Below are 26,500 nucleotides of genomic sequence, written 5' to 3'. Positions count from 1 at the left end.
CAAAAGGTGGCCCAAAGAAGTACTGATGGGGTGGTCACTCAGTGTATAATTCATAGGGCTGTTGTTGGGATTAAATTAGTCAAATTATGTAAAGCACTTAGCAGAGTGACTAATACAGAGTAAGTACTCCATGGAGGTTGGTGTTATCATTCGCATTGCAATCCAGGTCTGAGGACACCACCTGGGACAAGGTTGAGGCTTAATGGTTCTTTGATAAGTGGACAGATGAATGACTGACTGCCGTGCAGATTCAAGAAATGTTCGACAAAGCTAATTTCACAGTTGAGAGCTGATGGTTGTCAATGGAAGTCTAAGAACGATGTAAAAAAAAAAAAAATGTTTAGCTTAATTCCTGGCATTTAGTAGTAATAATCTCTATATATAAAAGCCTAAGTAACCATTCGACCATTTGACTATTCAACCAGTAGCTATGATGCTCACTGACCACCAGGGGGCAGACACTCAATGCACAGGCATCAAAACATGGAACAGACTGATGAATCTCAGAGGGAAGGGGGAAGGGGGAAGGGCGGGAAGAGATTAACCAAAGATTTTATATGCATACTAGAGGCCTGGTGCATGGATTTGTGCACTGGTGGGGTCCCTCAGTCTGGCCTACGGGAATCAGGCTGAAATTGGCAGTCCAATATCCCCCGAGGGGTCCTGGATTGCGAGAGGGCACAGGCCAGGCCAAGGGACCCCATCAGTGCACGAATCCATGCACCGGGCCTCTAGTCTGTCTGTCTGTCTATCTATCTATCAATCTATCATATATATATATAAGAGCCTAAGCAACCAGTCAACCAGCGGACCAGCCGACCAGCCTGTAGCTATGACATGCACTGACCACCAGGGGGAAGACGCTCAACACAGGAGCTTCCAAGTGACAGCAACTTTGCAGAATGCCCTCTCGCACTCTGGGACCTCCCAGGGGATGTTGGACTGCCAGTTTCAGCCCAATTTCCACAGGCCAGCCAGGTCGAGGATCCCCACCTGCAGGAGGGACCCCACTCACTCTGCAGATGCTCTTTGAGCCCCAGCGCTTCCCCAGGTGCGGCCGGCTGGGGAAGGACCATGGGAGGTTGGCTCCAGGGTGTACCCAGCCTGTCTTGCCCAGTCCTGCCCCGCCAGCCACCTTCTAATTAATTTACTTTCAATGTGCATGAATCCATGCACCGGGCCTCTAGTAATTAATAATAATAACAATGATGACATTAACAATAAATATGAATACTACCCTTTATTTAGCATCTCACAGTTACTTGTTACCTGTATTACTGCATACTTGTACGGCAGCTATCATTTGAAGTGGCTGTACAAACTCGGAGGGAAGTAGCCTGGGTTGACTCATAATTTCATAGTTTACTGGAACTGGGCTTGATTCCTGTTTCTTTGACTGCTTGTGCCACAGAGTGCTCATTCAATAGGTACTTCTTTCTTATCTTCTGCTAGTGCTGACTCCTGAGATGGTGGGAGCTGTTGACCTGCTCTCTCCTTGACATGGTGTGGCCATGCTCTCCTCCTGCTGTCTGCCTAGACTGATGCTGCTTGTGTTTCAGCTGCTCTGCAATTATGCTGGGTGGAGGGTTCAGGGGGAAACAACAGAGAAATCAGGTATGTCCCTGGCACTTGAGGAGTAAAACAATAGACATAGCTGACATTCCTATGAGGAAAGTAGGTAAAATGGGCTCTTTTAATTACTTTCTTCTCTGATCATTACAACCATCTGTGCTTTACAGACAAATGGAGGCACAGAGACTTAAGGCATTTGCCCAAAGTCATAGAGCTCAAGAGGCTAGAATTCAAAATACTAGATGTTTCTTGTTGTTTTATATTACTTCTCTGCCAAAAGGTACAATCAACACCCTAATTTTGTTTGTTTGCTTGTTTTTGTCTTACTTGGTGAAGTCAGGACTGAAGTCAAAGCTGGTCAGAGATGGGCACAGTAATAGCACATGACAAATGCATCTATAGCATGACCATTTCCCAGGGATTGTCGATTCAGTGTAGAATATGTCTGCAGAAACCACAGGATCAGGTGATGCCCTTGTCCTTTCAGCGGCATGCTTCTCATCCTTTTGGAGCTTGGGGTTTCCTTACCATTACAATCGAGCAGTCAGATGTGGTCTGCAGCCTTTCCCTTGTCACCCTGTTCTAGGCTTTCCCAGGGCTAAAGTGTCTACATCCCCTCACTCAACCACGGCTAACACAGCCACCCCCTCCTTGCTGCTCCCAACATGTAGTTGATCAGGAACACAGCATGGACTGGGGGCCATAAATCATGGCTAACTTGGTCGAATTAGCTCCCCTCTAATGGTGGGTACATGGCCGACTTCCCTCTGCTTTTCTGTGAGGCCACCTGAGAGTCATGTGGCTTCTAAATTATAAATCAGCACAGGCACGCAACAGCATTCTGACAGCAGGACAATTACTGTTCTGGAAATAAGAAATGCAAATTTCTCTTCCCTCATTGCAAAGGCAACCAGCGGACTTGTTCTGTGATGTTGATCAATGACTTTAATCTATGCCTGCCCACAGTTTATAAAATCCGTGTGCCACCTGTTGCCCTTCTCTTTGGCTCAGGACTGAGGCAGAATTTGATTTCCCTAGGTGTCACATGAGTCTTTGGGGCCACCTTGAAAAGGTGGCTATTAAAATGGTAAGTTTTGGAGAGCAATTTTAATAGTAGCTGTTTCACCTGTAAATTGATTCCTAGAAACTTCAACACTTAGGGGCTGTGTGACCTTGACAAATTATGTGGCCTCTCTGAACCAATTTCTTATATGACAAATGCAGACAAAAATACCTACAGCAGAGGCTGGCTTTGGGGGTAAACCGGAAGAATTCATCATCTTGTGTTTACTAGACTATATTTAGTATTAGTGGGCCAGAAAACTAAGTAATGGTTAGGTAAAAAGAGATGAAAGAGTGAATACATACTAATGGATCAATCAAGGTAGAAGAAACATAAGAATGGATGCTTTACCAAGAGATTACTTGACTTTATTTTATACATGACAATTGACAAGCAGATCTGACTAAATAAAAAATGGATTATAATCACTAGAGGAAAAGGAGACCAGTCTGAACTAGATATCTGCTGTGTTTCAGTCACATAGGTTACCTCTGTTAGCCTCTATTTTTCCTCAATCTCAAAATAGTCTCTGGAAACTTATCCTTGGAGGGATGGTTTTAGTAGCATCATTGGTCGTTAGGGTATAAGAAGATATATTCTAATCTTTAAATTATATGCACTTTAGCTAAGATTACATTTTTGATGCAGGAATTCTGGGTATTATAAAAGACATGGTTGAAGAAATCCATTAGGGATCTTACCTATGTGACATTGAAGACAAATTGGAGGGCTAGAGGCCATAAAATGCACTAATGTGCCAGGAGGAGAGAAGGACTCAAGTCAAGCTCTCTCATTGGGAACAAAGCTGCAATTGCTGGTGCAACACTTCATCTTCCCTGATAACTCGTTACTTGTTAAGGATTGTGTGTTATGATGTCAAAAGGACTCTGAACTGTGCCGTTCCAGGAATGTCCCTTCTCTCTCCATGGACATCATGAAGTTAATATAATTTTTGAGAACCCGATAATCTGTCTTCCTGATATTAGCCCAGACACCATAGCAGGTATTACACCAAGAGAGATACTTGCAATACTTAAACTTCAATTGCATCTGGTTGCAAGGAAGCTCAAGCAGTTATTTGAGGCCTCACACAGAAATTAAGACCAGAAATATTCTGGCTGTACTGGATGACTGATGGGCCAGTTGATCTATCACAAAGAAAAATGAGTAAGCAGAGAGGTCTGACCAAAACTTTGGAGTCTGTATGAAAGAGCCTTGTAAATAGAAAGGTCGTCTATGAACACTTCCTTCATAGTCAACTGGCTGGCTATCATCATAGGCATAAACTGTGTATGTATACATGGGAAGGGAGTAAGAATAATAATGAGGGACTTTCCTTGAATCTTTGAGATTAATAAGAAAATAGCGTGACCATTAAGGACTGATAGTTTGTATGCCCCCAACTTCATGTTGAAATGTTAGCCCCTTATGCCATGGTATTTGGAGACAGGGCCTTTAGGAAGTAATTAGGGTTAGATGAGGTCATGAGGGTGGTATCTTCAGAATGAGATTAGTAACCTTACAAGAAGAAATGCCAAAGGCCTTGCTCTTTCTTTCTCCCCATGCACTCACAAACAAGAGGTCTTGTGAGCACACAACACAATTCATACTTATCCATACCTGATACTGGCCTTAAGGCAATAGAAATTCCAAAAGAGCGAATATGTTACTGAAAACACAAAAAATAATGCTGGAATGAAAAAAGTGTATGTAGAGAAGATGAAATGAATGTGTAAACACTACATTAGGGTCAATGGTGTCCACCAGGGCTCGGTTGCTGTGACGTTTATTCTGACTTAACCTGTTGAAAATGAATATGTAGTCCTAGTCTGTTTCCTTTCTGCTTTAAAGTTTTGGCTTCAGTTCTGGCCCTCAGAAGAGGCTTTTGAGATTATATAAATGATGGAAGGCAAATTCACCACTTGAGTGAATAACTTCCCAAAAGAGCACTGTAATAACTATCAGTCTCACTCTATAGATGAAAAGAGAGGTTCGGAGATATCGAGAGATTAGCTCCTGGTCCCTCAGCTCATGAAAATTGGCTGAGATTTGAACCTAAACACTTTCCCTATCATGACTTCAATTTCATTCTTCATGTTCCTATTTAGGAGCTTGTTAGAGATTTAAACAGCATTGCCTTGTGAAGTTGGTAACCCCATAAAACTAAACAGCAGGGCAGCTGATGTTTGCTGAAGGCTGAGCCAGATTTGTCAGAGCACCAAACTGCTGTCTCAGCATTGCCACCGATGCACAGTTTGCTCACCTGCCCCAGGTCCTAAAAGCAATGAGGACCTTCCATATGTCATAAAAATCTCTAATGTCCTAGAAGGCACAATCATGTGATTCCACCGAATTTACGCTAATACCTAAGCCAGGCACAGCTTGGGCAAGGTCTAGCTTTGCTCAGGAAGAGCTGGGGGCTTCCCACAGAGTTCCTCTGATGTCCAGGTCCAGGCAGTGCCTTCCCAGCAAACACAGTCCACAGCTAAGCAAGCAGACCTATTGCAGAAATTGCATGAGGTAGTGAAGGGTGTCCATGAGCATATGTGTATTTATGCCATTAAAGCATTTTGGCTTTACTTGCTTCTTGGTACCACAGAGACACAGTCAGTATCTGGCAGCTTAAAGCAAGTAAAATGGAATCCATTCCTTTTACAATTATATAAAGCTAAGTCATGAATTATGAAGGTACCATGTAAATCATGCCATCTAGGGGATTGAGGTCTCAGGGTTACCAGTGAAATTTGGTTGTGGTCACACAGCTAATGTGTGCGGGAACTTTGATCTCCACCTTGACTGTTGGCCTTGGGCTCTGCACTCTTGTGTCTGGGGAAAGTCACACACTGAGTCCTTTCTCTCCCTATTCTTCTCCTTTCCCTTTGCTTTGGTTCCCCTTTCATTATGTAATTCTCCAATTTATCCTATGTAATAAAAGCCTAATATGCTAAGTGTCTGGCCAGCTGTTCAACCAATCAAAGATTAATATGCTAATGATATGCTAAGGCCACTCAACCACTCGCTATGATGTGCACTGACCATCAGAGGGCAGATGGTCCAACCGTCAGGTTAGCTTGTTACTGGGATCCGGCCGATCAGGACTGAGCGAGATTGGCTGAACATGTCCTGGAGCCCTCCTGGGGTTCCTCCCCAGCTGGCCAATCTCCCGTGTATCTCCCCAGGCTCTATTGTGCACCGGTGGGGTCCCTAGACCTGGCCTGTGCCCTCTCACAATCTGGGACCCCTCAGGGGATGTCAGAGAGCTGGTTTTGGCCCGATCCCACAGGCCAGGCTGAGGGATCTCACTGGTGCATGAATTCGTGCATCGGGCCTCTAGTTGTTAAACAATTTTCTTATTATTTGTCTATTTTATGTACTTTTCCCCCTTTTCTCCTCTTTCATAAAGATTAGGAATATTCTCCATGTAGTGTGTTCAATATGAAAGAGGTCTGTTCATTTGCTTATTTGTTCCTGTTCTCAGTGCTTGTGAAATAGAAACTCAGAGAGGGTGTCTTATGCAACTTTACACTGCTATCTAGATGCATGCTTGGACTGACACTCAGCTTCCTTCACTGTCAATCTTGTGGGTTTGGTTTATTTTTGCAAATATACTCCATTTTTTCCACTATTGTTAACACTTTTGGGCCATGACTTTCATTATACTATTGCTTATCTGACACCAATTTTCTCTCTTCTATATCTACATAAACTCATAAGGAGTTTTAGTTATTGCTCCTCTGAACTTCCTAAAATTTTAAAAGAAGGGCTCATACAAATTTCATCAATGGAACCTTATGGCAACTAATTTTAGCATTTATCAAAAGTGTCTATAAGGCAGTCCTTTGTTGTGATGTCTCATAAAACATGTTTTTCTAATTAGAAAAACATAAAAGTATATTTTCATCAACTATTGACACATTAATGAACAGATATCATATCGTTAGCACATCTTTCTCAATTTATGGACACTCTTAGTTCCTTGTCTTTATTTTGAGGACTATGAATCGCTACCTTGATTAGCCTAGATTACCCCACATTTCTTTGAGAAAAAGGATCAGATGAAAGGTTTTTTTCTAGTGTTACAGGGTAGGTAAATCTACCTAGTAATTCAGTTCTACTGTGTGTACCTAGGCTAGACTTTTCTGACCTCATCTCCTTTTCCATTTCCTCTAAGGGCTCTGGGAATACCTGGCAGGCTAGCAGGTAGGTTAACAAAATTCCTATTTGCTCGAGGGTGTAATGGCTCTTGTGGATTGTCAAAGACCGAATGAGTTTAGATTTACAGCTGACAACAATGGTGAACACTGTTGTCCTAAAATCTGGTGTTGTTGCTGTTGGCCTCCCATACTCTCTTCTAAAGGAATCTGCCTGTCTTTCAGCCTTTCTTTCAGGCCCCGGGTCTACACCTTTCTGTCAAGCTGACATGAAGAAGTAAATGTGGTCAGCTACAGTTTTCTTCCAGGAATTTGAAATAGGAAATGCTGAAATAAGCCTCTCACAGGGAGATCTGTAACAGAAAGATGAAAAAGCAAGACACACCTTGTCCTAGTTCAATATGAATAAGAATGCTTATTATTTAGTGTAATCACATATAAAACTTTTCATTAATAGATAAAACCCAAAATACAAGAACATCTCATGTACTACTATACCCCAAAATAAATATTGCTTTGAGCCCTTTTCCAGTATATTTCTGATTCCCTAATGAGAACAACTTTATCTCAGACTTTTGCAATATTGATATCTACAGACACATACCAAACCCTGTAGATATAATAATTATGAAAAGTAACTTGTGTTTCTCTATTAGCAAGTTTCTTTTCCTCTAAAACCTCAATGTTGTTCAGAGAGCTTGGGTTTTCTGAAGGTTGGACTTCCTCTGCAGCTAACATGTAAAATAAGCTTTTTTATTATACGTTCAACATTTTCTTCAATTCCATATTTTTATGTGCAAAGATTATGAGTAAAGTCCCATGAAATAAACAGAGCTTTTGAATTCCAAGTCAATATCAGTTTTACTCCACATATTCACTTAAAATCAACACTCTCTTTTGATAAAAAATACGGTGACCTGTTCCTTACAACCAAAGATTATAACTGAAACATATCCCAAAAAGTTGAGAAAATCTGACCATCTTTAACACTGAGAAGAGTGCATAGGATACTTTGTTCATGGGAGGTCCCCAGTGAACTGAGGATCTTTGCCTAGGAATCAAAAGGGAGTGAATTATGAAGCATCATGGTGCAGACCTACATAAAATTATTGCAAAGTTGATCTTCCAATCAAATTCCTTGTGAGTTTCAAGAAGTGTATAGCACTGCCTCCCAAACCCTAGCTCATGGACCAGTGTCCTTTAGTGAAGATTTGCATAAAAATTGAAGAAAAAAGTATTATGTGGTTACTTTTTATGAAATAAATTTTGTAAAAATTAAAGAAATGCTTATTTAAAATTTGTTTTTTTCTATATTCTATAGATAAAATATCCTTCCTTTTATAAAAAAGATTGTAATATTAAATAGTGCTTTTTCCCCTCAATATCTTGATTTGGCCTAGTAAAATATTGACAACATATGTCAATTCAAAAGTACATTTTAAATTTTACTAAAAGGTAAAGTTTAAAATTTCAGACCAATGATGCATAGGGCATTGAATCAAGTGACAAACTGTGTTTTGAAAGTTTTGGGATCAATTTCCAAATAAAGGAACTTAACACCAGCCAGAGGAACACATGTCCCCCAGGCCAGCACAGGGACTAGTGACACAGAATGAAGACCTGCTAGGAAAATACCAATGTGCTTGAGTCGTGAGACCATAACAGAAACCACCAGTAAGCCATCCATACAATTATCAGAGGCTTTATAATGAGGGGATTGTGAGGGGTTTAGGGTGGGAATTCTAGTGATTTTGATGACAAGCTAGGCATTAAAGATTACTCTTTGTTACTATCACTACAATGTCATTCCCAGAGGATATCTCCATGTCAGTGAAGCCCAGAGAAGGTAGATTATATAAAGAAGTAAGAACTAGGTAAAAGCTGGGCTTAAAGTAAATGAAATACATAGGAAGTCATCGAACATCCTCCTTTTCTACACCTGTGTATGGTTGGACTTTTCCATCTAAACTTATGGTTCCTATTCCTAGCTGCATTTTAAAAACATTTGGGAAATTTAAATAACTTCCCAAAAGAGCACTGTAATAACTTAAGAGGCCTTAACCTCATTCATTGTGTGCCCTTATAAAGTCCTCTTCATTCTAGTTCCTCACTTGTAAAAAAAAGTCATTGGAATCAATGATCTTATAGCTCAGCTATTCTATGATTCTATTTTCTTACACACTTCCATTGTTTATTTCCCTAAAGGAAATCTCATGTCTTGATCCTATGACCAAAAAAAAAAAGAATTACTAGTAATTTTTAATATATTTCTATTTATTTAAAATTTCAGTTGAATAATAAGACAACTCAAGTACTTGGTTTTTTGTCTTAAAAGGGGAAACAGTAGAGAATAAAAGTATCTTAATCCTTCTGTCATTGGAGAGACACAATCATAGCTCGCTGAAGGTCAGACAAGTTCCACGGTGGCATATCTAAAGAACTTGCCTCCAGAACTTTCCAGAAGGCTGTTGATAGGGAAGTGTCTCACTAGAGGCAGTCTTCTACAAACCTCTTGAGGAGCACTGGAGCAGGAGCTCAGGTGTGGCTGCCTGCTGAGCACAGCAGGACTCAGGTGCAGGAGAAACTGCCCTCCCAGCCAGGGAAGTCCTGTGTGCTACAGGAGCTAGACACACCTGGAGCAGCCACTGCAACCAGGAAGTAAAGCTCCTTTCTTTCCTTTACAATCACTCTGCAGCACCCTCTGTTGTTAAAATTTAACATTGTGCTTACTAGCAAAGCCAAAATATTTAAAGGTCCCAGATTCATTGTCTGAGAGCAGGCTAAGTGGGTTAATTGGAAGCCAAGATGCAATAAATCAATAGCTGGCATAAGCTTCTTGAGTGTTCACATGTTATTCTGCAGGATGCTACCACTGATGTATCCACCAATTGTTTTCTGTATGCTGCTCCCAAGGTTCCCACTGTGTGAGACCAACCCAAGCAGCTGGATTTTGCTTAGATTCCTGAAATTCACCTGTTTTTCCCAACTGTTCCTATCTTACCCCTGGGCCTGGACTCTAGCTATAGGGCTCTGACCCTTGAAAAATTCCCTTTAAACTCTTTCTTAATATTATTTGATTCCACAGACTTAAGTATGAAGAAATGCACTAAGGGGTGTTTAGTTTGGTGAAAGCTGGTATATTCATCTTCATATCCAGTGTGGAAAAGTAGCAAAAGAAGACATAGATGGGTACAAAGGGGAGAACATGATCGAGGAAAGGTGGGCATAGCATTGCAGTGTTTAGGCCACAGTCCTGTGAGGCCAGTGGTATTTGCAATCATCATATCAAAACTTCTGTGGGTTCTGCTGGTGTGAGGAGGAAGTCGGGGCTCTAGAAAGTAGAGACATCACAGAGGAGCCCACAGAATCAATTAAGGCAAATGTGGGATTAGATATTTCTTTCATCAATGCTTATGCATTTAATTTTTAAGTAAACTTATTCCAAATATCAGATGATAAGATAAAAATGGCAGGATCTAATACAGAGAAGGGCAAGGGGGAAAGCATTGAGAAATTAGAATTTCTGCCAGGACTGACCAGCAGACCCTGAGCAACAGATGAATGATTACTCTAACACATGTTTCTGTGAAAGAGAGGGCTAAGGGGCTGCCTGGCAAGAGGCACCAGACTGCTCTGTTCGCCTGCCTTCTTAGGCTTTTATTGTAACAACAGGTTGAACTAAAATTAACCTCTAGACACAATCAGCAGGGTAAGTATCCTTGAGAAACCACATGCTTCTACAAGGTTAGGTCTAAAGACTAAACATAGAGATTCTAGCAAAACACCTAGGGGCTTGGACTTGTTTGGAAAAGTAAAGATAGGGGCTGCCACCTTTAGCAAGGTCCCCCTAGAGGCCCCCAACCATTCAGAGACTCCTCCTTACAGACTTTCCAACCAAGTCCCGTGCTTCCCCACAACTTTCAAAGTTAGAAACAATTGCAGATACTAAGCAGAATTGAGAATGCTAAGAAGTGATCAAATACTAAACATAACTGAGTGGTTGACCATATTCCCTCATTGCTTCTTATGATAGATTTCTCATTTTTTCCTGTTTGTTGTTCAGCAGCATTTCTATAAGCAGAGTGGCTAGAGTATGGACAAAGATCATTGGTACCACAGCTCCTGGTCCATGCTGATAGAGAGACAGTGCAGTGTGCAGCTTTTGACATCTGATTTTAGAGCACAGAGCAGCACAGCCATGGTAACCAGAAGCAGTGTGTGCTGAGTGTATTTTTTCTTCCTTTTCTGGAGCTCCATATTGTTGCCTACATGATGCAATCATCTCCCAGCTGGAGATCCCATGGCCCCAGGAGCTGGAAGTACCTTCCATCTGGGTTTTGCTCTGTGCAGGAACAGGTGTTTTTGAAGTGATGAGTAAAATATTCCACTGTTCCTTACAGGGTCCCACAACTGAAGGAAATTTTGAATGTGCCAAGTTCCAGAAGCAGCCTTCATCTTCACATGTCCTGAAACTAAATCACATTACAGTAGCAAGAGTGTGGCCAATGTGGATAAGCATATCAGGACCAACTCATTAAAAATACCAGCCCAACCCTTCCTGCTGTCTATTTAAACTGAGACCAACCACGTCGGGTTTGCTGGATATTTCACAGTGTGCTGTATTTTATTTTAGTAGAAATTCAACATTTTGTTCTTTTAAAATATAACTTTTCTCTGTAGTTAAAAAAGTAATAAAGATTATAAAAACTTGAGGAAATACAGAATAACACAAAGAGGAATATAAAAATGCTGTATATCCTTACCCATACAGTTTAATTCTAGAGGTCTCTGGATACTGAATTCCACTATTTTGATCAGAAAGGGGAAGAGGAGAAGATGGGGTCTCTAAACATGTCCCTTTCTTGTTTCTTGTAGTCTTTCTCACTTCGCAGTAGTGCTATGGACCCTTGTCAAATTTAGGCCAGAAGGTGACACAATAATTTTAACTTTGGCATCTTGGCTTTCAACTCATGTCTTAACCTCTTGAGTCTCTGTTTCTTTTCCTCATATAAAACAGATAGACTTGTTTTCAATTGCGTTTTTGGATGGAGATGTCCTTAGATGTTCATTGCACAACCAAATATGGGCCTTAAATTCCCGCTGGGGCATGTAAAACAGGAATTTTGGGGGGTGAAAAAGACAGGTTTTAGGAAATTTTAGAAATTAAGAGGACCATGGAGAGCAGCAGAAGGTATATTTCCATAGACTAGGGAAGCTGAAAAGCTGCAACAGGTACATTTCCATAGAATGAGGGAGCTGGGAACAGCAAAAGGTCTATATTTACAAAATAAAGAAAAGGAAACCCTTTATCCAGAAGGGGAAGAAAAAAGCCCAAAATAGTAAAACAGTAAGGAAGGAGTAGGGGAGAACCTCACAGGAGTTACTATAGTAACCAGTCCAAGGGAACAGTGACCAACCAGAGGGGATATCAAGGCACCAGGATCCGCAGCCTTTATGAGCCATAGGGAAAAGGAACTCAGTGGGACTCTTTCCCCTCTCCACGTGGGAGGCTGTACTTGTTCTTTAATAAATTTCCACCTTTGCTATACCACCTTCTGTCTGTGGATTCATTCTTCGACTCTGGTGGACAAAGAATCCGGGTTCCAGTCCAAAAATTCTGCATCACATGTGACCAGTATGGCCATTGAGGAGGCTAAAAGGGGTAATTCCAATGTAACCCTCATATTTGGAGGCTAGTGATCTGAATCCAAGTCAGCAAGCTCAGTGTACATTCCTGATAACCTATAATTAAGTCACTACCTCCTTCCCAGATACTGGTCTTGCAGAACCGGTTACAGAGGCCATTGGACTGTGGACAGTGCACTGCCCACAGGGAGGGCTATTAACTCTGATGCCAGGCCAGACCACCAGATATGGCCTGGAGACCCCCAACACCTGGGGACCTTCTTGCAAGGCCCGCAAAAAGGACCGGAAGCATAATCCATGTTTGCGGAACAAAGATCACAGGGAGGGAGATATAAGGGAGGGCTCCATGCGTGTTCCTTCACTCAGATTTGGAAGGCTGTTCCCTGAGTCTGCTGGCGTATTAAACAGTGTCCCTCAACTTCCTCAGAAGCGTCCTTGGTCTTCTTGGTCTTCTGCAACACCATGACATGAGTTTTCTGGACTAGATTCCTAAAACAGATGCCGACAGGGACAAAGAGTTCACTGAAGTGGGGAGAAGTTCCACTCCAGGGTGGGAAAATGGCAGCTCATGAAATGAAATGTCACTGGGGGAATGTTCCTGAACTTGATACCAAACTTCTGTGGTAAAAACAGAATATGACAGAACTGGTACAAAGTCCATTTTTGCAGGTACCAGACTGCTACACTTAGGCAAATTGCCTCAAGACTTGTTACTTCTATTTGTGAATAAGTAATGGAAGTTTATAATCATACCTTCCTAATTGGATTATTTTCAGAATTCCATTAGGCAACCCCCTTACATAGTATCTGGTACACAAGAGATGCTTAATAAAATCTTTTTCCCTCCTCTCTGTCTCCTTACTGCTGATTTATAATCTATTGAGGTCTGGAGTTGAGGGGTGATATGTTTGAAGTAATTTTTCCTTAGATTTATTTTAGTATAATGTGTGCCTGTTTCCTGTTTCTTACCTGAGAGTTAGTAACCCCAGGTTAGCAATATTGAAGGTGTTACCATGGCTACCGCTATCCTGTGACTTCAGGTAGTGATAAAGCAGCAGGAGGCAGAGTCTATACTTTCATGCAGATGTCCTCAAAACCACAGACAATGAAGGGAGAGCTTTGTGAGGACACTTGGGTTTGAAATTCCAGGACTTTAATGAGCAGTGTTGAAATCAGTTCTGTGATGTGCGGTCACTATGTGTCACCAATTCAGTTTACAAAAGACAGCAACACCCAGGCATATTGCTTTTCTCCCACCCCATCCCATTCATTGCATGATGTTGATTCTTCCTTTTTAGTCCAGATACTTTTGGTATTCTAACCTAGGACCACACAAGGCCGAGAGTTTAAACAGAACTGATTTAATAGCAAAACCATGAATTCCCTTCCCAAGCATTGCTCAAGTCATTTAACTTGTTATCTCATCTCACCTTTCCAGCTATTGTATGGAGTAGCTGACATTTCATCCTTGTGCAGAGGTAAGTATTTTGCCTGGGGTCATAGAGTTAGTGAGTTTCTGAGCCACTATATGAGCCTGGGACTATCTAATTGCAAAGCTATCCCTATTTGCTTTACAATGACATAGACATTCTATAAAAGTATATATATATATATATATATATATATATATATATATATAGCATTAAAAGCTGCCTATTACAACAAGCCAATATTGTGTCAGAGTTGTTTTTGTTTTGTTTTTCATCAGCAGAGTATTCATCACTGTAACCTGTTTCAGCATGGCTGGTCTTTGAAAAACATATACCTAGGGAAGCAAAAGATGTTGCCTGTTGCATATCATGTCTAATGCATAGTGCTATATTCTTTAAACCTAGAAATCTATTTTTTTCTCACTTCTCAGAAGGTTCGGTCACACAACAAAGAAATGCACATGTTATCCTTTTCCATTCTGAGCCTCACCTTCGTCATTGATCAGTGGAGTGTGATGAGAAAGTGGCCTTTAGACCATGAATAACCAGGGTATGAGTCCAGGACACTGTCAGCAACATAACCTAAGTCTTCATCTCTAAATCAGGTGAGCAAGGCTCTCTCTGAGCAAGGGTTGAATCTCTCCTGGGATAGGAGTTCTGTGCAGGCCAGGCCCACTGTACACCACATGCTCTGTGTAATATCAAGCCATTATGAATAAACAACAACCACGTTCTGAAGATTCAGCACACAAATTTTATTTTTACTGTATTTTCGTCACTATTTTTAGTCCAATTTCTAGCTTCAACCACAAATCACTGGTACTACTGATACCGAATTTTTGGACTGGAACCCAGATTCTTTGTCCGCCGGAATCCAAGAATGAATCCACGGACAGATAGTGGTATAGCAAAGATGGAGATTTATTGAAGAACAAGTACAGACTACCATGTTACAGAGATTCGGAACAATCAAACAATGCAGGAGAGGTTGGAGAGATTCACTTTAATCACCGTGGTGGGCTTAGAGAAAATGAATTCAAATTCTAAGCAAAGCTACAAGTAGAACTTCCCTTTTTATTAAGGAGCCAGCCCTATGTGCACTTAGTGGTTATCTCGCAGCTGGCCTTGAAAACAACACAGTTCTATCCAATTAAAAAAATGCACCTGGCATGGCATAGAGATTATGGGCATATTTAGTGTCTGGCCTACAAGGTCAGGCAGCTAAGTTTATTTTCAAAGAATTCCAAACAGTAGTTTTACAAAATAGGAGTTTTCCTTCTCACCCACATGGAGAGAGGAAAAGAGTCCCACAGAATAGACTCCCAAGTAGGGAGGGGGAAAGGGTCCCACTGAGTTCCTTTTCCCTATGGCTTATAAAGGCTGCAGATCCTGGTGTCTTGATATTCCCTCAGATTGATCACTATTCCCTTGGACTGGTTACTATAGTAACTCCTGGGCTCAAAGGTTGAGTCTCCTTCCTTATTGTTTTCCTATTCCCTTTGGGCTTCCTTCTTCTCCTTCTGGATGAGGGGCTCCCTTCCCAAAATAGTAAATATAGACCTTCTGCTGTTCCCAGCTCCCCCATTCTATGGAAATGTACCTTCTGCTGCTCTGCAGCCCTGTGCTTCTTCCATGGTCCCCTTAATTTCCAAAATTTCTAATATTTCCCAAACCGGTCCTATTTCACCCCTAAAATTCCTGTTTCACTCTCATGAAGACTTCATAAAATAATGTATTTGAAATTTCTATCTGCCATGCAGTAGACACTCAACAAAATGTGTTCCCTTTCCTTTTCCTTTCCAAAGGAGTGGTTAATCCACTTTCCTCTTGTTTTGTACAGGCTATTCTTTTTTTAAAAAAACCATGTTTCCATTTATTTGGTATTGTATTCATGATTCTAAAAATGCACTTATACAAACAGTGATATATATTTTCTATATATAACTTTAGAGAATCCATATTGGTAACTCAGTCTCTCTAGAGCCATTAATAAATCAGGGGATTTTTTCATTGTTGTTACATGAATTACAATGTAAATTAACCCACATCCTGAGTATAGTTACAGCGGTGAACTTGCTTTGTGAACATTGCAAAATCATAACTTCTCTGGCTTCAGTTCTTTCTTCTGTTCTATAAAGTTGATGCTGAAGAAATCTCTAAGGTAGCTTCCTGACTATATTAGAATTTATTTATTCTAATATATTCCTGGAATATCTTTTTTTAAATTTATCTTTATTATAGAAAGTATTACAGATGTCCCCCTTTTTTCCCCATTGACTACTCTGTACCCTACACCTGCCCTGCCCTAGGCCTTCACCACACTATTGTCTGTGTCCATGGGTTATGCATATATGCATACATGTTCTTTGGTACAGGCTATTCTTAACTTCTTAGGAAACCTAATTTCCACAGAGTATAGCTCCTCCTGATTAGGAAGACTGTCATTTTCTCAGCAAAATGGCACTTCCCTTAAGGGGTTTAATTATGTGGTGTGATGGTCCAAACATCCATCACATCTTAAGGGAACAAATACAGAGAACAACAAATCAGGGGCTTGGGCCTTAAATCTTTGCAACCTGTCCGGAGAGAGAGAGGCAGGAGGGAGTTGTGAATGTGGGCTCAGGGGTGCTGTACTGAAGTGGAGACTCCAGAGCCCTGAAGTCATGTGAGTGGAGAAGTTTCTCTAACCTCAGGCAAGGTGGATCGCTGATAATGGAAAAGAACTCTTCATGTGACTTAAAATCCTACACTTCCAGTCTTCACTCGTGAAGATAGAACTGAATCCCCACCACAGAGAGGCCTATTAGCAATCATGCTGATCTCCAGAGTTTGCAATCAAAGAGAGCTAGTCAGAAACTGGCTGATTAAAAGTAGTAGTTCCTAGTGAATTGTATTTCAATATTGGACTGTGAGATTTAAGAACTCTGCATAATATGTGCAGGCAGAAAATCTTTGCCTCTGTGCTTTAAGCAGCATGGATATGGCCCAGCATGAAAAATAAATTAGGCAAACCCATGAGCTGTTTGAGAAATAAGCTCTTAAGATTTAATAGGTTGAGTGTTAGACTGAGTGGCTATGGTGATGATCCAGTCGGATCCTGATGGTCATCAGATGAAAGGGAGATCCACCTTCCCATCCAGAAACTTCCCCAGAATCTTCTCAAAAGGAAATCTCTCCATAATGGAGACTTTGTGTCACTAGAGAGATCTAGGCAAAATCTTCACGTAGGACTCTGCTGCAAACACTGGGCATCTTGGCTGGTTTGTTTTTCTCCTCTATAGTAAGAAGTTTCAAGAAAATAAATTTTGGGTAACAGAGGAAGGGAGCCAACATTTACTCAGCCCACACTGGAGGTTAGGCACTGCTCTGTGTGCTTATCTCACAACAACCATCCAAGATGTTATTAACCCTGTCCTACTGCTTCAGAGCTCAGGATCATGCTGCTAAACTGACTTGCCCAAGGTGACTTAAGTTAGTAAAAGGAGAGATTGGATTTGTAAGGACAGGAAAAAGGCCTTTCTTTTTATTTGCTGCAATCTTCCGTTAGCTATGAGGAACACCCAATTAAATCCCAAGATTGTTAGCTCCTCTGATTCAAACAGCTCCTTGGGACAAGATAAGCTATTCTTAAGGCTACATTCTTGCATCCCCCTCCTCCCTGCTGTTTTCAAAACTAAGGGGTAATTCACACAAAGGAATCTCTAGTTAGTAGAGCGTTCCCTTCACCCTCCCCTTCAAATAAGCCTCTTTTAAACTCTTCACAACTTTTGCTCTTTGCATGATTTACAGGCTTTGGAAAAATACTGATAAGACACCCCTCTAGGACATCTGCCGACTGTCTCCTAAAAAGCAAACAAACTATAACTTTTTAAGTCAGCCCCTGGTATCTACTCAACTTCAGCTCCAATCCTCCTCCCTTCCTTGTCACCTAGCAACAGCAGCCATTACTCTTTAAAAGTGGAAGCCATTTTTTGTTCCCTGTCCTGTATTGATTTGCAATGCACAGGCATTTTCCTCTCTTGGAAAGTAAAAATAAACTTCCTCTCTGCATCTCTTCTTTTAGTTGTGAATTTGTTCAAAGTTGGTGTCACCAGCCAAGCCCTAAGAGCAGGACTTTCTGAATTAAAAACTCACACTATTTTCCATTCTAGCAAAGTGTACCTCTCAAAAGGATGGGAATCTAGCTGTTCTTCTTTGTTCCTCTTTCTTTCCTCTTCATTTTCATCTCTGTCTCTCTTAGTTTCCTCTCCCTCACTTTCTGCAATCCTTTCCTCACTCTTGGCTATGTTTGAGTGCCACAGAAGTCAGTCACTGGTTCATGCTTTTCATTGCCCATCATCTTTAATGCAGCCAATTCCTACCTGGGAGACAAAGCTTTCAGTGGAAATAGCCAGGAGGCAGGTGTGAAGAGTGACATGAAGACAATGTTGGAAGAGTGACATGAAGACAATGTTGTTAGAAGACAATGTTGTGCCTGACTGTCAACTTACAAGGATCATTAACTTTATTTTGTTCTTTCCTCTTTATATTTTCTATATATTTTTGGAGTTATTTATCTCTTAAGACATCAGTTGGTTGAATGGCATGCCATTCATTGCTCCCAAAACATACAGGGTAGTTAAAGGACCATATGCTTGCAGACAATATAACATTGTCAAAGGAAGATGAACTGTTTTCCCACAATTTAATTTTATAGACAATTTCCATTACATTCATACTTGCTTCAAGTCATCATTCATATGTGGCGGCTAATAAGCATTGTGGCTGCCTTTCATTTCCAATAGTGTTCAGGAGAGTATTTTATTGCCATGACATGAAATACAAGGTCAGTACTAGTCAACAGGTCACATGCACCATTTGCTCTCTACCATAAAGAACTCTGATTAAGATTTTAAACAAATAGGCTGTGAGAAAGGAGTGTGCATTGCTTTTAAAGACAACTTCAGTTTCATTGAGGAGTCTGAATGGCTGCGATCCCCGTTAACTACATCGTTTATTTTGGAGGCTGGCAGTTTTTTAAACAGCTGTTGAAGCACAAATGTAGGTCAATGCTGGGAAATTATGCTGTGGAATTTGCTCCATACTTCAGAATTGGGTCTTGCCTTGAGGTCAGTCAAAACATAATGCCACCAAGTCACTCTTCACACCTGCCTCCTGGCTATTCCTACCCAATTCCATTTAGCAGCCTCATCTGACCTCACACATGCACTGAATACATATAAAACAAGACTTGCAAACCATCCTGCCTCTAAAGTGCCCACCTTGTCCTAGCACTCAAGCCTGGAGTTCCTGGCCAACATCTTTTGCTCCTGTTTTCTCTGATATCTGACTCTGGACAGACTGGGACTTGGGTTCCCAGGACTATTCAGTGTGGAGATTTTTGCATTTTAATAGTATTCTTGTTCCTTATCATGGATTAACAGATGAGAATTCAGGAATTCAGAGTGTAAATTAGAGTAGTAGGGCAATGTTTCAGCTATGTAATAAGGAGTAACAAGCCACTTCAAAACTTGGTGGCTTACAATCACTACAATTTATTTTGCTCACTAATCTGCAGTTTGGGAGACCTGGAAGGGATGGAAGAGTTAATTTCTGACTCACTTGGCACTATCCACTTGAAGATATTAATATAGTCTACACAGGACACCATCTGGAGCTCAGAGGAAAGTGGGGATAGGCAGAGAATGAAACTGGGGAGATAAATGTATAACGATGTTCATCAAAGTCATCGATATAGAATAGGGTAAGTAAAGGAGCAAGGGAAACTCTCCACTGAATAACAGGTAAGTAAGTGTGAGAACATATTGTGAAAGCACCTAGCAAAACTTATGATGGGTAAGGACTTGTTAAGGGCTATTTGGACAGCCAGCAATAGAGGGGAAATCCCTTGCTGGAGTCCACTGGGAGATGGGGTTTCTCTATGACATGAATTTGAGAGAGTTTGTACTTAGTTCTTGAGAGGGTGTTGTTCTTTCTACAGTCTATTGCCTCTTTACTCTTATTTAAGAGAATGATACATCTAAAAACACTTATATGCTATTAAATACCATGCAATCATTTGATTTTGTGTTTTAAATATTGTTTTTCTAATAGGGACAGTTTAGAATTGTCTAGCTCTAGTCAATTTTGTTGACAGAAGCTTTACAATGTATGGAAAACACTTTTTAAACTATATATACTTTTCATAAAGCACATACTTATGTACACATGTATATACTTATATACATTTATAGCTTACATACTTATTGTAGACAATAATTTGTATATATTAAACTTTTTATCTAAAAGTTGTTCTTCCCAAATTGTGTATGTACATGCGTGTGTGTGCGCGCGCGCGCACACACACACACACACACACACACACACACACACACCTTCTGGGGTTGTACAATCTCAGTCTCAGTTTGAGGTCTTCACTACTTGTTTTTCCTGAAGTAGTACTGCAGTAATGTGACTTGGGTTGGGGGACTGTGGGGAGATATTTATTCCAGAATGTGCACCCTGGCATCTCCTGATAGACATTTTGTATAATGTGACCACACCCCCAATCTTGCCCCTGTCCACAGTTGATTGGACCATATGACCCAAGCTGTGCCAATCAGAAGCTTGTCTTTAAGCATTAAAATTTAGGGCTGACTGAGAAGTTATGTCTCTTTGGATAATATAAAACTCGGGAAGTGTGGGTCACTTTTTAAAAATTATGTGATTGTCAGTGGAGAAATCTGGTCTGCAGGGAAGGAGAGAAATAAGAAAGACAGAGACAGAGACTGTCAGGTCTCACTTCCAGTACTGCATTCTTGCCCTTGGGTTTCAAAAGACATTCCTCTCTCCTCATAAGAAATGTCCCCACCTATGCTGATTGATAAAGTGTAAGATATTTTTATTTGCTGTAAACAAGTCCTAAGATATAGGGTATTACCACACTGAAAAAGCCAACAGGGAGACATTCCTTCTTGGCATGAGCCTAGCGTATTATGCTCACTCAGAGTATCTGCCCCTTGAAACCTAGAGCTTAGCTGCAAGTGGATTTTCTTTTCTTCCCTCTCAAAGAGCTCTTTCATCTTGCACAAAAAGTAAGACTTGCTTGCCCTCTCTTTTGCAGTTTCCCTCTGGAACCAAATGAGGCAAAGGCAGTTCTTTAGTCTTGTTTTATAACTGCCCTTCAAGATGATAAAAAATGTGATTTTCTTTGCTTATTGACTTGTTTCTTCTTGCAATTTGTTCATGTTTTCATCTGGCAGCATCTCATGCTGCAGATGAGGGAAAGGACAGCGCCAGGTTAGTTTCTAGAACTGTGTGTGAGATCTGCCAGGAGTTCTCATCGCCTAACCCAACCCTCCCCTTGGCAGAGGCAGAAGCTTCCGTGGGCCTCCAGGACAGCACAGAGCAGGTGCACACGGGACAAACAGACTGCCTTCCAGAGCTGTGCTTCACCACCAAGACCAGTCTTCCAGGCAGCAGTTACAGACTCGCCAGGGAGCAGATGCGGCTACACTGACATTGACCTCAGCAGCATAATGTCGTGGAGTAAGTGCCTTTAGGCTCTTGTTTGGGGAAATTCAAATAGATACAGACATGAATACTCCTCAGACCACACTTTTCTGGGAACACCCAGTTGGCCAAAAGGATAAAAATGGATCCTGGGCCACATGGCATCTGTTAGACCTGAATTTTTGTGGTTTAATTTAAGTAGGAAAAGAGATGGTGTCATTAGGAAAATAACATCCTATATAATAAAGAGCTAATATGCTAATTAGACTGAACAGCAGGATGACCTTCTAGATGACCTTCCAGATAACCTTCCTGACGACTGTCTGGCGAAGCCAGGGCTGTGAGGGCTGAGTCAGCTGGGGCTGTAAGGGCCGAACCCCTTGCACGAATTTTGTGCATCAGACCTCTAGTGAATAATAATAGTAGATTAGCATTGATTGGCCATTTAGCATGTGCCTGGCATGGTGCTGACAGCCTATTCCACATTATGAGGAAAAGTGTTGTTATCTCCCCATATTATTGATGAAAAAACTGCAGGTCACAGAAGTTAAGTCACATGACCCCAAGTTTCAGAGCTGGGGCTGGACACAGTGGCCTGGCTTCAGCACTCAGGCTTTGAGAGCTCGTTATGAACCATTCCATCCTTCAGAGGCCTCTGCTAAGTTCTACAAGGTTCCAGGGTCCACAGGGCTGTCTCAGTGGGCAGGGCCAAGTGTAATCTGAGCAGCAGAGAGGAGGCCTGGCATTAATGCCTGGAGAATCATGCTGGAAGCTAAGAAGCACAGGGATAGCAGGTAGCCAGACTTGGTCAGTGTCAGGAGGGAGACGGAGAGAAGTTGAGTTCATGGCCAGTTAAGATCATGGAGAACAAGTGTATCCCAGTCCCCCTGACTGAATGCAGGAGCCAAACATGGTTGTCAAGAAAGGTGCTTAGGCACCCAGGCTCTCAGAGGACAGAGGAAGCGAGCATCCTCCTAAAGCCTCAGTCTACTCCACTGTGGAGGGAGCTCTTTCCTGGAAGTCAGAGCCCATGGCAGAGTCCTGGCTGTGCCCCTCTGACCCTCTGCGGGTCACAAGACTTTCTGAACTCTTTGCTGTGGGGAAGGGGAATCTTTGTTTCTACTGGATGAGTTGTAGAGCTGGTGTTTGAGCTGAGAAATTGAAATCTTGAGACTCTTTCTACTATCATTCCCAGCATGAGCCCATCACAGACGAGTTAGCATCTGCCAACAGCTGAGTAACTGTGACATGCCATGTACATGTATGCGTCTGCTTTGGAGGAATATGCAGTGGGAAGTGGTCACTTCGGGGAACTCTCCCACGTTCTCTGCACCCTAAAGGCTGCTCCCCTCCGTCCATAGCAGCGCAGGATGAATATGCTGAGGGCCTTGCTCCTGTCACCTACCATTTAGCTCCCTGGACTCTTGGAGCAGATAGTTCTGTTTTTCCCTGATCTCTTCTCTCCTCTCTCACCTCAGTCCCCCTACGCCCTCCCCCATCAGCTAGTTTCTCTCAGTGAAGGCTCCCTAGAAGTTTTGAAATTTCCCAAAGTATTTGGGGGGCTAAATTCATACCTTTTACAACTTTCCTGGATTGCTGCACATTTCTGATAGTTTCTGATATTTCTCAATATTGTTCCATGACTTTTTATCCCCTAAGGCAATAGCTAGTTTTATTTTCCATAAATAGAGCCTGGAGAGACACAGATTTCCCGGAAGTTAGGACTCCCCTGATTCAACAAACGACCATCCCATAATCAGAAGAGTTGCATGTGAAAAGAAAATGAAATGAGAGAAATTACTAGTTTAACATTTCTGGGGCAATGCTGAAAAATATAAGTAATACAGCATCATCTCTCATGTGCTGAAAGCCGGAGAAGGCGGCTTCTTGCTTGACCTGGCCAACTGTGAAGAGTGCCGATTTAGTACAAAAGTTACTCAGTTTATTTTTGAAGTCACACTTTGCAAAGCAGCTGTTGAAGCTCTGCCTAACCCATCCAGCCATGGGAGTATCTGCAGAGAGATCCAGAAGCCCAAAAAGGCTCAGCACAAGTCCTACTGTTAGAAAGGACTTTTGTGGTACATGGTCGTTTTTATTTATTTCATTTTGTTTTTCTGAAGAGCATTCTATAATTGAAAGACAATAACAGAATCAATATAGTGGCTGCACACAATATGATTTGCTGGCATAGGCCCTCCCTAGAAACTCCCCACGTTTCTGCTCTAAGTGGCTTTGTGTGAATATAAACCATAGCCTCCACATTTGAGCCCTTGAAAAGGAATCTCTAGGGAAGGAGTGAGGGATGAGCTCTGCCCTTGTGGTGCTTACCTCCCACTTGGGAGAGGTCTCTCCCTCTGACTGATGATGCCACCTACTACCCTTTGCTTCCTGGTTGCACTGCTGTAGCCTTCGGAGCTCTGACTCAAAGCACTGGGGGACCCAGTGGTGGAGATGAGATAGTCTGGCACTTTCATAGGACTTTCTTAAATTCTAAAGGTGACCAACAGCAGAGAATGGACAAAGTGCTCCAACCCTTTGGCTCATCTTATAAAACATCCTTGACCGTATCTCAGCTTGTTCCTATTCTACTAGTAGACACACAGGCCCTAGATGATCTCACTCTGTCTCCTGAGATGGAAACTTTGATGGCCAAGAATCACCTGAACGTCTTGTGTCCCTTCCTTCTCTGTTCCAGCTCCACCCGCATACACAGAGCCTCAGCTAACACATGAGCCTTTTCCCAGTACTCCAACTTCCCTCATGGTCAAGAGAACCTTCCAACACCAAGACCCACTTCATGCTTAGAGCCTGCCCACTCCAATCCCACTTCTGGTTGTCAAGACCTTTAGCAAGATATGGATTCTCTGAATGAGCTCTTGTTATAGATATGCTTGTCCCTCACACAGGGGTATGAGCCCTCTCCCCTGCAGAGCAACTCTAAGATATAGTCATCATTATTGTGCCCACTTTCCAAATCAATACACAAAGGAATAGGTTAAATGATGTCCCCAGAGTCACACCAACTCCCAAAGGGGAGGGTTGGGATTTGAATCCAGACAAATGGCCCCGCTAAGCCCCAGTTCTCTGCTGGCTTCAGCAGTCTCATGTTTCTAATGCACATCTTATATTTCATGGAAACAAACAGTCTGTCATAACGGACTTCAAACCGGCACTCGTATGTTGTGAGCCAGCCAGCTTTTATTTATTAAGATCTCTGGGTAAACCTGGTTAGGCTCACTATTTATTATTGTTTTTCTTGCTCTGAAATGGAACTGGCTGGTAACCTGAAAAATGGATGGGAAATTGTATCATTGCGCTCTATTAACCCCCCCTATCAGGCTGAAATGCGACTGTGCACTGTCAGCTGTTCCAGACATTTATCCTGGAACTGTAGTGCAGGCCATTGAGCTTGGGGGGATTCTCAATTCTCTGCAATTTCATGAGCTTTAGAGGCCCCGCTGAGCACAGAAGGCTAAGAAGTAAGTGAATGTGTATTGTTAGTAGAACACTTTGTGCTTAGAGATTCCCTGTAGAGAAAAGCAAAGGGAGGAGAATGTTAAACTTAATTCAGACCAACCAGGATCTTGTGACCCCTCCTGTTTCACTTTACAATCTCTGGCAATGCCCCTTCTCTACTAGAGCAGCTACCAGCTGTGCCCTAGCCCCCACTGCCCCCGCTCCCTGGGAATGTCTGGTTCTCCAAAACCTCCTGGGGAGTGCCTGGGCCCTTGCACATCACATCACCCAGGTCCCCCCAAGGCCACTGCTTGGCTGCCTCCTCAGGTCCACACAGCTGCCTGTGCCCTGCTGGCCTCTTGCTCTACATTGTTACCTGCAGTGCCTTCAGACTTGCCCTTTACCTGTTTTTTTCCTTACACCCTGTGGCTGGACTTTCTAGCATCAATGTGACAAGTCACTACAGGCAGGATCCTGGCCCTTTGCGTCCCATCCCTCAGCTCCCTACTATCAAGCCAGTCCCCCTGAATTTCTCTCTCCACAGTTGGTGTTTGTGAACGTGGATCGCCAGCCTTGGTAGGAAGCACAGGCAACTCTGCATCAACCCGCCTACCAGGACCGTGACAGTGCAGGACCATGACAGTGACACTGTGGTCATTCCTAGAGACAAGGGTTCTCACCTTTGCTGCCCTCTCAAGTCAATAAATCCAAGTGTGTGTGTGTGTGTGTGTGTAGAGGTAGGAAAGACAAGAGAGGGTAAACCCTTGACAAACTTTTCATTAACATCACTGATCCAACAAGTAAATGGAAGCCAGGGCCCCGGTGTGAGGCTGCGAATGGCACTGGTGTCAGTTTTCACCCTTTATCATTCCAGAGAAGCTCCCAGGAAAGCTCTATGGGCCCCTCCCCTGAAGTGCAGAGGAAGCTGGGGAAGGACAGGGAAAGGAGGGCAGGCTGGAGTCCTGACTGAGGGCATGGAGGGTCTGTACAGGAAGTGTTTGTGGGACAGAAGGTGACCTATCAGAGGCAACTGCTGGTGACACAGGGGTGTCACGAGATTAGAAAATCCCCAGCATCCAGGTAGTTGTAAGGTCCCCAGGGGACAGTGAGTGAAAAATTATCTTTAGAGTTTGGCGCGCTTCATTGCATATGCAGGTTAATGTAGGGAAAGCAAGCTCTCTTTTCCCCTCCCTTTCACACTTTGATTCTGCCTGGGCAAGTGTCTGAGCTCCGTAAGGAGCAGTGGATGTGGAGACTGTGGTCCGCATCCTTGGTTCCTGACTTTAGAGATGCTCTCCAGACCTAATAGACTTCCCTCAGTGCAGCGTGAATGTCATCATTATAAAGCCATGGACATGTCCAAGAAAAGCAAGCTGAAGCATCAAATCAGCTACAACTTTACAAATATGGAGAATTAGACATGGCCTCTATTTAAATGTATACAAAGCCTATTTCTTGTTCTGTTTTTAATAAAACTCAATGAGAAAAAATCAAATGGCTGACCATGGACAATTGTAAACTTACACTTATTCACAATGGCTCTCTGCCATGCACTTGGACACCTCCCTGACCTTCTGCTTTCTCCCTCACCCCCACACTCACAGGCACGCATGGCAGTTCCTTCTCTACCTCGGGACCACACTGGCCTTCTTTCCACCCCTTCCCTGTTCTCTGTGCCTTCCCTCCCCAGG

This window comes from Eptesicus fuscus, chromosome 17, assembly GCF_027574615.1.
Source record: "Eptesicus fuscus isolate TK198812 chromosome 17, DD_ASM_mEF_20220401, whole genome shotgun sequence".
In the NCBI taxonomy this organism is placed as follows: Eukaryota; Metazoa; Chordata; class Mammalia; order Chiroptera; family Vespertilionidae; genus Eptesicus; species Eptesicus fuscus.
This window is presented reverse-complemented; position numbering follows the sequence as displayed.